This window comes from Macrobrachium nipponense, chromosome 20 (assembly GCF_015104395.2).
Source record: "Macrobrachium nipponense isolate FS-2020 chromosome 20, ASM1510439v2, whole genome shotgun sequence".
In the NCBI taxonomy this organism is placed as follows: domain Eukaryota; kingdom Metazoa; phylum Arthropoda; class Malacostraca; order Decapoda; family Palaemonidae; genus Macrobrachium; species Macrobrachium nipponense.
In genome coordinates this window covers 33,935,849-33,948,348 of record NC_061089.1, presented here as the reverse complement: position 1 = coordinate 33,948,348, position 12,500 = coordinate 33,935,849, and the positions used below count along the sequence as shown (strand labels likewise).

The 12,500-nt window shown below is 37.4% G+C and overlaps 1 protein-coding gene and 1 long non-coding RNA gene across 4 annotated transcripts in view; one reads left to right on the top strand and one right to left on the bottom strand.

Annotated features, from left to right (window-relative positions):
- The window catches only part of LOC135224726 (uncharacterized), a 146,568-nt gene that overhangs the window by 76,569 nt on the left and 57,499 nt on the right, over positions 1-12,500 (top strand). The gene's annotated exons all lie outside the window — the stretch shown is intronic.
- The window catches only part of LOC135224736 (uncharacterized), a 150,716-nt gene that overhangs the window by 86,860 nt on the left and 51,356 nt on the right, over positions 1-12,500 (bottom strand). For both annotated transcript variants that reach the window (XR_010316816.1, XR_010316817.1), the window contains exon 2: positions 6,613-6,810. This is a non-coding gene — a long non-coding RNA (uncharacterized LOC135224736). The remainder of the gene's footprint in view (positions 1-6,612; positions 6,811-12,500) is intronic.

Here is a 12,500-nt window from a genome sequence, read left to right as displayed (position 1 = left end):
AATATTTTCCAATGTCCTCTGGCTCAGTATTGGAGTAATGGCCACATATTTTCTTGGATGAGCCTTTTGAAAACAAAAACCATAATAAAGGAAATTCAGCTGTCAACTAAAAAATTATTTCCGTATGATACCTAAAATCAGTTACAAGTCTGTTTGAGTGTTTGCTGTTGAGTAACTTTTCACACAAGTGAATAATTATTTCATTGACAGTACGTTCATGACCCTTTTGGTTTGTTCCTTATAAATGAGCAACTAATTTAAGTAAAAACCCTAAGAATGCACTCAGATAAATAAATCATTTATAATTTCCTATTTATCTCGCAGTAAGAAAACTGACCACAGATTACTCTTAGTTAAAGGTAATATCCTCCTTCTCGTAGAAAAAAGCTTGCCAGTTATTGCTGTTTGCTTTTATATCATTTATTTAGCTGTCATTAAATGCTAAGAGCAGATGAAAATAATAGCGGTGATAAATTACGTTGATGTGTGCGTATATGGCTTCAATAGAATTTCCTCAAGGAACGCGCATGGCAATCAGGACATAGAGAATGCACTTCAGAACACGATCTACTCTTCACGTTACACGAATATTCAAATGACAGCTTTCGGATGAGGAAGCATTCAAAGCGTGGCCATTTAACTTGCGGCTAATTAGCCCCTCAGGGGCAGTCAAATGAGCGTATCTCTTTCGGTTAACGAGTTTATCAAGCAATTACTTACGTTCTGTCATCTGCTTTGTTCTAAGACTAATTGTTTGTCTCGCGTGTCGTGAGAAAGCACTTTTTTTGTCATTAGTCTTTAATTTGGCTCGTGAATAACTGGAATTCAGAGTGAAAGGTAATGTCATCTCTCTCTCTCTCTCTCTCTCTCTCTCTCTCTCTCTCTCTCTCTCTCTCTCTCTCTCTCTCTCTCTCTGTCCACAAGTATAGTATACATATGAATAATGTCTCTTGTCTGCTGAGTAGTAAACGTCAAATGATACTGAATATCAACAATAGATTTGACTCAACATTACATAATTATAGAATTGTACCTTTAAAAGTTTTATTCAAGTATTTTAATTTCTAATGTATACTTAAAATCCTTTTTGCCTTTGTTACGTCACCAGAGTAACTAATGTTACGGTAAACACGCGCAGCTAAAGTAATTGTAGCCCCTTCGTGCTCTGCGAGTGCCACGGTGTGTTATCACCCCAAGCTGTGATCCAGTTCAATCGCATATTCACCAGTCATCGCGTGAACAATCGGGCACGCGTTGCAACTTTTCGTCGTCGCCTTAGAGCGGAAGGAGTAACCCCTCTGGATCATGCAGCAAATCGCATAGAAGGCAAAATGCAAAACTCGCCGGTTGTCGAGTCGTGAGGCTTCGCCAGGGTGCGTGAGAACGGGATCAGCGGTTTGAATGCTTGTCCGTTACGTCATCCAAGTGGTCGCTTTTTATAGCATCCGTAACCCCGTTTTTACTTTCGGGTTTCTCATTTTTTTCTTTCTTTTTCTCTGGTGTCTTCCCCTACATTTTTTATGTTAGTGTTTCTAGTGTTTAAAACAGCGTCTTATTGTTATTTTTCCGTTAGTCTGGAGAGCTCAACTGCGGTAGAGCCCTGGGCTCGCAATCGCAAAGCCCATCATTTGATCTTGGCCAGCCCACACCGAGCGGCCTAGAATTGAATGGATAATCAGCGTCAGCTGGAGGGGAAGAGAAGAGTTGGGACTAGCAACCTCATCCAAACGATTTGCCTAGAAAAGAAATGGAACGCTAATACCTTGCACCAACGTCATTAGAGGGCCAGTAGTGTGGTAATATATCCTTTCTCTAACAGGGGACGGCTCCCAGAAAAGGATACTTTACTTCTGACTCTGGGATGAACCAGCTCAGCAGAAAACACCTACAACATTAGCGACTTCATGCGCCCACACAAAAGGGTCATCAGCAACAAGTCGAATTCCCTTAAACATACCGAGCTATTAACAACTACCTTGAAGAAAGTTTTTTACTTTGTGGATATTGAAGCTCTTCCTTTCTAATACCTTCTGAATTCCATCTATCCTATCCGGTCATCTCTTTCCTATCAACCTCCATACTTTCCTTATGATCAAACTATCCCAAAACACTAATCCATCAAGGGTTTCGCTCAGCTAACCTTTTGCCACTACTGACCTCTCCCCATACAGTCCAACCTTGGCTTGTGTGCACGCTCCAAGCTCTTCTCTTCTGCCATTCTACAGTCATCGGATATCTTCTTCTTTCCCACTGTTATCCCTACATTAGGGGGTCGGCTCCCTGATGCGCCTTTCCTTACAGCATCAGGCATGGTTTATTATTTGGCAAAGGTTTTTTTACGACCGCATGCCCTTGCTGTCATCAACCACAGTTATTGGCGGTGGGCCTTGCCTTTGACTAAATAGTCCACCTGCAATGCAGCAGTTTCCACAGTTATTGGCGGTGGGCCTTGCCTTTTACTAAAAAGTGAAACTGCAAGGCAGCAGCTGCCCTTTTAGTCGCCTTTTACGACACACAGGACCTACGGTGGTAGTATTCTTACACCCCTACCACAAGGTGGTCTACAGCCATCGGATATATTTCCTACCACATATATCTGCAAATCTAATGTTCCCTTTGCTCTACCATCTTCCTAACAATTGTTGCGTCATCTTCCTGGTTTCCATATTCAAGATGATTCCAAAAATATACACGGGTTACAAGTCATTATTTTACACTACACGAATTTTCTTAAATACCAATAATGCCCGTATAATCAGAGTCAAAGTACATCTCTCTCTCTCTCTCTCTCTCTCTCTCTCTCTCTCTCTCCTCTCTCTCTCTCTCTCCATGTGTGTGTAACTTTCACTTCTGAATGACCACAATAGCTGATCACCATTACAGAAATTGACTTGTTAAAGACTGAATGCTGCAACATGATTTTTTATCATTTATTCCTGCAAAAAGTGACTCATTACATTTCGCTTCACAGTAATGGCCACGTAATTTTAGAAGGAATAATTCACGCAAATTGTTGCACTTTACATGCAGATGATCGAGATTGTCAAATGATTACTCCTGTGACGAAAAATTTCGTTACACGTGTATCTAATAATCGTCTTGGTAAAGAGAGAAATGTAATCTCAAGGGTCAGGAATGCAAAAACAATGATGATAAGTGGAGAAATATTTTTATTTGAATTTGCGCTCTTGATCTAGATTCTCGAAAATTATTAATCTTCCATCCTGCATAAAAACTTCCTTGTAGTGTACGATAGGCCATGCTTTATTTACCTGTAATCTACATGACAATGCTGTCTTGGAATCATGATTATGACATCGCGTCTAGTTTTTGCCTCAATATCAACGTCTTTAATGGGCCGACCTGCACTTAGTCTCGGTAACAAATGAGACTCTAATCTCTCTGTGATTTAATGAAAGCCCCGAGCCTTTAATTCTTGTTTGATGGCAAAAAGTAGCTAGTAATCTTGAGGATTTTTCAGAGCAAGGGAAAAAATGTGTCAACTGCTCCCTGAAATACTTGGTTTATACGCAATGAAAAACACCATGAGGATAAAATGCAAATGACGTTTACATGTAATGCGACTTCTTAGGATTATACTGCACATTCCAGATGTAATTAAGGTTTTAGAAGAAGTGCTTGGAAGTACAGAGTACATTCTAAATGTACTGAAGCGGACCTCATATCAAAAAAGAAGGAATTTCTAGCGAATTGACGGCGGCCTCTACTAAATGAAAAAATGTGGAAGGAATGAAGTGATCCCCATAATAGATTAATATCTAATAAGACAAACTGCTTTTTTTTATGATTTACTCAGACAGAAGTAACGAGGAAATGCTGTAAAAAATACAATATTGTTAAAATATAGAGTAAAATAGTACTTGGTGAAGAATACTAAAATTTCTGAGTACAATATAGTTTTCATGAAGAAAATTGTCACGCTTGGTATCTTAGAATATCTAGCTGTATCTTGCGCATCTCTCATCCTTTCAACGCCTTTCACTCAACATTCAATATGCAAAGAACTCACCTCACCAACTGTAACCTACTTTTTCCATTTGTATTTAACATCCACACTACATCACAGAGAAGGCAAATGGATTTAACAGTTCCTTCATACATCCCGTATTCATTAACAGTCCCTTTATACATCCCGTTTGGTTTCCATGGCCAGTTTTTTTATTTTTTAGGCATTATGCACTCAGCCAGATATATGTACGCATATATAGTGTGTGTGTTTGTGTGTGTGTGCGTGTTTGTGTTTGTATGAATGTCTGGTATATTATATCTTAAACATGAGTGCATGACCTCTAAATGGTTCTCCATTTCAAGATTACTCATTCCATTCTGAGTAGAAAATAGACTCAGTTACGATCACGATATCCGGAAAAAGGAAGTAGAAACCATACAGTAGAATTTTTATTTGTGTTATCAGCTGCTAAAGGGTCAGAAATCGGTAATAAGAAATATTCTGAGAGAACCCTGCTCTTATATTGACAGTGGATATAAATTTCACCTAGAATTCTCTTGATACCCGTTGATTTGGGCTTTCAAAAGTAATGGGAAGCACTTTCAATGTTCACTGAACATTGAAAATTTACTGAAAACCCATCCCAGCGCTGAAAAATAGTTCACAAAATACCTTGAAATTTTCTCTTTCATCGAGATTAGCCTCGAAAGCCAATACACAATACTTTGAAATAACTTTGACACTCAGTGAGAAATTTCACGAAATTACGGAAAAATATTTAAAACATGTAACGAAGATTTCCACAACATATGGTAGAAAATATTTCCAACATTCCAATTTGTGTTACGAATCGAAGAACAAAAAGGTTACAAAAGACGCCCAGTTACCGCGCCGACCTTTTTTCAGTATTTCCATCGGCTCCACGTTCCGGAAGAGGGTCGGAGAAGGGGCAGAGAATGGGCAGCGAGACACGGCTCTTGATCGGTATCAATACGGTGGTGAAATCTCCGAAGGTTGATGATCTAGATGCTGCAAAGCGATTTTTTAAGAGTGCGACAAAGAGCCGCAAACCGTTTTAAGGTTTTTGTTGTGGCACAATAGAGGTGACTGATGTCGTAACATGCGGGCTTCATGGGGAAAGTCAGATAGCAGGTGGGCATTGACAGATTGAAAAGTAATAAATATGATTTACGAGTCATGTAAAAACTGTAACTATGGCGTACATCTGACAGTTGAATGATATAGTTATTGATTGTGGAGGCACGAGAGCGTTTCGGCAAATATTGTAAATGTCCACTGACTTATCCTTACCTTCACCGCATAAGATTCGACAGAGGGCGTTTAAAAGAGGAATAAATCGGAAACGCAATTGTTCGAAATGAGAAATTCCTTTCCATTTCAGTATCACCACCAACATCACTCCGAAACTACCCAGGTGTGAGGGGGAGTTGGGAAGGATCCTCAGGGAATAGGGGTGGAGGTTCAGCCCTTGAGAGGCCTGTACAAGAGTGGCTATCAGTTTTATGGCCTCTAAATACAATAACAACGACAACGGTCTTCCCTTGTTAATCCGTATTGGCTATTTGAATCGGCCTGTCAACGATCAGAAAAGAGATAAGAAACGAATGAAGACAATGGAGAGACGCTCTGCGAAAATGGGAAAAGACGAAGAAAAAATGGAACAAACCCAGAAACAGAAAGATTGCGATGTATTGCAAGTTCTCCGTGAGAGAATCAGCCTGGGTGTGCTATTTCTTTCCTCTCTATCTCCCACTTGCTGTGAGACCGTGCCTGGGTGCCTATCTGCCTCTCTTATCTGGTTGCACATTCTTGCACAAACGCCTGGCTCAAATGTTACTACTACTACTACTACTACCACTGCGCTACTGCTCCTGATATTTAAACTGGAGAGCTGATAAACGCGTCCAGCTAGTCTGGTCAGTCATCTTTCGTTTGCATCATCAGGTTCATCCATGTTTAATAGGAGGAATTTCGGGCATACGAAAAAATCTGCAATCGTCTTGCACTTTCATAACAATCTTAAATACTTATTTGTTTTAATTTTTATACAGAAAAGTACATGTGCACAACCGTCATGTGTCAGAAAGAATCATAAAATTTAGTGGTGCTTTGTGATGCAAAATTATATCAATAATGCTTTAATGTTCCTCTCTCTCTCTCTCTCGATATAAACCAAATCGTTCTGGATACATGATACAAGGTCATGCGTGATGGGTGACATGACCACTCCGAAGAGGCAAGAGATACTGAATCAAGACCGACCAGAAGAGTTCCTGTACCCAGGAATGACTTACGTCAATATTACAGCTTTCTGCTGATTCCCCTAATTGCAGATTGGATGGGACAATTTTTATAAAAAAAAAAAAAAAAAAAAAATTGTGAACCTGAAGGCTTGCATCTACAGAGAAACAAAAACATCGTGAGTGTGGCACTTTAGTGACTAAAAAGCCATTTAAGTCTTTCACAAATATGTCTCTTGCTTAGTCTCCATCTCGAATGACGTCATGAGTATTCTTGTGAATGATTTGAATCACAGGAAAAATAAACCACACTAGTGGTCTGATAAAGCAGTCAGTCTCACTTCATTTAGTAAGAATAAATAAAAACCGAGCTTCCCATACCTGTTGCGACAATGAGGTCACCGTGAAGAACTTCGCCTCTCCTTTCGTTTGTTTTGGGACCGAGCGCGTAAACCTGGTAGTTCCCCTCCACTCACGAAGGGCACAAGTCTTTGAAGAGAAAGAAAACGGCGAGGCGAATTGGACCTTTTGTTCCAGGGGCATTCTGCAACTCAGAAGCAGGATCTCTTATGGCGTAATCTGCAGATAAAAGGAAAAACTATAATAAAAACTTGAAGTCATTTACACTTTATCTTTTAAAGTCCAATTTATCATAACAAATGTTTTCTATCTAAGAAATAAAAGAAAATTGTTTGGAACGATGTTATTTTTGGTTGTGGCGAAGTTATTGGGCGATTAACGACACAATTATATAAAATATTCTGGGCTGGCTTCAACTTTGATTTTATCATTTTATGTCGTAGTTGACAGTGGTGGCAGCATAATTCATTTTGAACATCATTTTCTAAGTTGCATAAAATAGTAGTCACTCTAAACTATTAATATATCTCTACTTATTTTATAAGTTTACGAAATGATACAATTAACTGTTGGAACTATATTACACAACCCTTTTAACATTTATTTGGTTTTAAGTGAATCAGGCTTCCATGAAGTTAATATTTCGCCTTTTTTACGAGGTAGGTTAAGAGTAAAATGAAATAAAAAGAACTAACTAATATTTTCTTCATTTTCAGGTAAGGTTCAGTGACCTAGTGGATGCAACGAATCTGTCAGAAAGGTAAAGTATAGCATCTCTTGCAGAAGCACTTTGATATATGAGCCAAGGACTATTTGACAGCTGAGGAACCATTCGTAAATTTACAGGTGGTAACTCACTGAGATCTGTTGGGTATTCACTATGGCTAATGCCATCAATCACCAGATGAGGTCCGACTCTTACAGGGTGCAAGTCAGGTCTCCTTCGGCTTAGAAACCGGTTGGGAAAGTGACGATATTATCATCTAGTATTATGATTCAGCATGCGTACTACATATTCATATGGTATAGTTCAAAACAATGCCTTTTGCTTACTGATCATCTTTCCACAAAATGGAATGCCCTCTTGCGAAAAATGATAATTATGAAAATTCACAAATTTAAATCTACGCACATGTAGTATATATTGATCGAAATAAGACATACAAAACCAAAATAACTCATATAAATTAAGTAAAAGATCGTAGCCCTTTCATATTTAGTAGTTTCCTTTCTCTTTTCCATTACTAATATCAACTTCAGATAACAACATTTTTCGTTTGGATTCAAAGAAAAATAGTCAACAAATTCATTACAACATGCTCTTAGTAGAACTGCAGCGACCTGGACCAAAGACAAGGATTTGAAATGCAATTCGCGTTCGCTTTTAATGTCGACAGATAGGATCGAATGGCTCTGGTAGAGATGAATCGCTGCAAAAAGTAAATGAGATTTATTCTTAGATTGATGGGCAGATTCTGGGGATCTTGAAGTATAAGCCTCAGTAAGAGAGAACACTGAAGGGGAGAAGGAGAGAGGAAGAGGAAAATGAAGATTAAGAGGCACAGCAAATGCTACTCAGAAGATAAACTGAGAACGACCAAAAGTGGTGCATAGAAACAAAGATTCTGTAGTGTTCTCTTTGGAGACAAACGCAAAAAACTGGAGAATTTAGGAAAATAGGTTTTATATTCAAAACTATGTTTCCAAAAATTCCTTTTACTGTAAAACGTAGCTTATGCCTAAACTCTGGAATAACTTTTAGGGTTTAATATCTATATATAAACTGCCGTGCTTCTCTTCTCCTCAACACGTGTTTCCTATCTGCTGGAAAATTTTTCATATTCCTACCACCTTCATTTCTGCTCCTAAAGTCGTGAAAGAAAACAGATCTATTGTCCCCATCTTTATAGGCCATAAATCCTCCTGTTTCCTTAGATTAAGACGAAAAGTTCATGTTTGTTTCAGAGAAGGGCATTATGCTTAATTCCCTGTAGGATTCGCAGTTTCAATTAAATTCACGCTGACTCTTTTTAGCTGATAGTTCGCACATCTTGTTTCAAGGCAGCCCTGATTTCGAAGACTTAATTTCTTAATAGCTCTAAAATGTAAATCAATTAAACTACTCTAACACAATTTTACTGTTACGTAATATTTGTGCTCTATGTATACATGGGTTTGTTAGTTTGTTTGTTTGTACGGTGTTTTTACGTTGCATGGAACCAGTGGTTATTCAACAACGGGACCAACGGCTTTACGTGACTTCCGAACCACGTCGAGAGTGAACTTCTATCACCAGAAATACACATCTCTAACACCTCAATGGAATGCCTCAGAATCGAACTCGCGGCCACCGAGGTGGTAGGCCAAGACCATACCGATCACGCCACTGAGGCGCTTTATGTATGCATGGGCTCATAGCCTTGACACTCGAGAACTCAGAAGCAAGCACAGGAGCCAGAATAATATGAAAATATATGGACATAATCTTTTGATTTACTAGTGTATTTGTAAGAATTATGATCCTAAGGAGTCATAAAACCAGTATTGTGACAAGCAAGAAAACAGTGCAATAAATATAGAATTAAACATATTAAGGAATAATTGTGTACCTCTGCTCTCTGTCTCCTGCTTTTTCCTGCTCCCCAGACCCCCTTCTTTGCAGACGACTTGTCTTCCCTCCCAGCCTGAATGGATGACCGTGTTCCAGATATCACATTACATGGTCACCACCGAGTCTCGGTTTCCTCCCGCTGCCCCGTATATTCTTTTCGTTTGCGTCTGTCTACTGCAATAGACTCTCCAGCTGTCGAATGGTTCGGTGTGGATGGCGGGCTGGTGGGAGGAGAGGAAGTGGCGAGGCCACTTAAGGCTTTGAAAAAGATCCTTAGCAAGCGGTAAAACCTGGCAAGATTCGACGAAAGGGGTACTACATGTAAACTGCTCGTTATATTGAGCCGTCTGTAAACAATATAAATTTGTCGTCGATGAGCAATGTAAGTCGGATTAGATAAAAGGTACCATACATTTATGCTGCCTCCAAAAAATGAGTGCATGCTCTCACTAGCACGCGCAGGCACATACATGTGTAGAGGAGATCAGGTATGTTTACAAAGATACCTGAGAGACTCAGAGTAATTTTAAGCTAAAACCGAAACCTTAGTCGTAAAAAGTAACTAAACCAATAGCCAGAAATCACACAGTTTAAAAAAATATTTGAATATTTTTATATTCAGTGTTATATGAACTAGGTGGAATTGGATTACCGTGTATATGCTCATATTATAAGGATATATATATATATATATATATATATATATATATATAATATATATATATATATATATAGTATATATATATATATACATAATATATAAATTTATATATTATGTATATACATATATACATAATATATATATATATGTATATATATATATACATATAATATATATATATATATATATATATATATATATATATATATATATATATATATATATATATACATAGTACATATATAAAGAGGCAGCGAGAGACAGACAGACAGACGGAGAGGGAAGGTAACCTAATTATACGCTTAACGCATGAGCCGGTAGTGCTCACTATTCGGAGATTCGTTGAAATCTCCTGGAATTATCAAACGAGGCCACAACAGTGCCTTTGACGACTACTACGATCAGTATCGTCAGCAAGCTTTGTTTTTAATAAATAAATAAATAAATAAAAAGCAACTCTTTCCCATAACCACAGTTATCAGCCACCCCTTAACCTCGTCTCATTGACTTCTCCAGGGTACTGTCACTTGTGCTGACCTCGGACATCCGATCCACAAACTGTGGTGACACACCTCGGCTTTGCAACATAACATTGGAAACATATGATCTCACACTTCTCCGCCTTTTGTATAGCATATTGATTTTCCTGTTCTACCGAGAGAGAGAGAGAGAGAGAGAGAGAGAGAGAGAGAGAGAGAGAGAGAGAGAGAGAGAGAGAGAGATAATCGTCCTCGTAACAGTACTTGAAAAATTTAACTCATTTTTCATTGTCTTGTAAATATATAATTTCTGTTTGTTCATAAAGGTGTCAGTTGGTTAGCAGAATAACCCGTGCTTTTCTTAAACCGTATTTTATTTGTAATATCAGAAAGATCAGGAAATTTCTCTATCATTCTTGTAGCCACAGAGGGAATTTCTCAATTTCATTGTTCTAACTATGACAACCAAAGTTTGTTTAAAATCAATTAAATCTCATTGAAACCTGCTGGAAACTCCACAAAAATTAAAGTTAATTAAGCTGTAACAGAAAATTAAATGTCTTCACCCTCCATTACAAAGTCAAGCTCGAATGCTCAGAATGCCTACATTTAAGATTCTTTTTCATTATTGCACATAACATGGAGCACCGGAGACAATAATCGAAAGTTTTTTTGTAAATAGATTTCAGAAAGGGCGAACAGTTTCTTTCATAGACCAGTGCAAATGTTAGTCACAGGAAAATTTATTTGATACAATTCGAAGATTGCCGCTGTATTGCATATATGATTTTATATAAAAGTATGCAGACCTTAGATCCATATAGGGAACATTTCCCATGAGGAGGATCTACTATTATGTTACTTAATAATAATAATAATAATAATAATAATAATAATAATAATAATAATAATAATAATAATAATAATATAACAAATAATAATAATAACAATAATAATAATATCAGCACCAGAATCGATACTTTTTTGTGGAAGTAAACCGTACTTAAATGCTCACCCCACAGATATCGACAGAGAATCAGTAACCATAGACTGACGGGATACATCTTCTTTCAACATCCAGTACCTACCAAGTTCGATGCTGGAGATGAAAGTAAAAGGTTACTTTGCGGCGACATCTCTTCCGAGTGTCTGTCCTTGATATGCGTAATGCGATACTTTGTAATTATCAATTCTTAGTATTTAGACGCTTTTTCTCTCTCTTCAACCATGTAAAGATGCCACTAAACAACATCTAATAAGAAGGAAGGACACACGTGTGTGCTCTCGGGGTTTTAGGCATTGTAATTCATTAATTAAGTGATCGTTTTGCGATAAGCAATGAAAACCGAAGGGCCTTGAACGTGGGTATAGCGTTTCTTAGGATGATTATCATATGACAGAGGTAAGGAATGATCTTAGGGAAGCGTTTTACACATGAATAAGTCAGCTTTATCGTCTTGTCTTCTTTGTGTTTAAGTGAATAGCTCTGTACAGTGGAAATTGAGATTCACTGGTAATTTAGCACTAACATTCCGGGAGATTTAATTTTTGCAGATTTATGATATGAAATATTACTAAAATACTTTTATTGGATATAATATGTGTTATAGAAAATGTATTCTTGCATCACTAGCTGTAACGCTCTCTGTGACGCCAGACATTCCTTCCTAAATCAATAATTAAACCAAGAAAGTTCCCAAATCAATATTGTATTAGTAATCTCTTTTACATTTCCTAGGTAACTAATCCATTGATAATTTTTGTCATTTAAGAATTCTGATTACTAACGTCAGAAGTTATATATACTATAGAGTATGTATGTGTGTGTATATATATATATATATATATATATATATATATATATACATATGAATACTGTTTTAAATATATATGTATATATGGTATATACATACATATTATTATATTCGTCGATGTGATGGTTATTTAACATCTCGATAAGTGGTCAAAGATATGATTTCCATTGGAAATCATATCTTATTGTATAACGCAATCGAGATGTTATTTACATTGTGTATAGCAGAAGCTAGAATATTTTGATTACCAAAGCCTTGGATTCTAGTAGAATGACAAAGTTCAGATCTATTTGTATGTTTGTTTTAAAGGAACAACAAATCAAAGCAATGATATCTATGCTGCG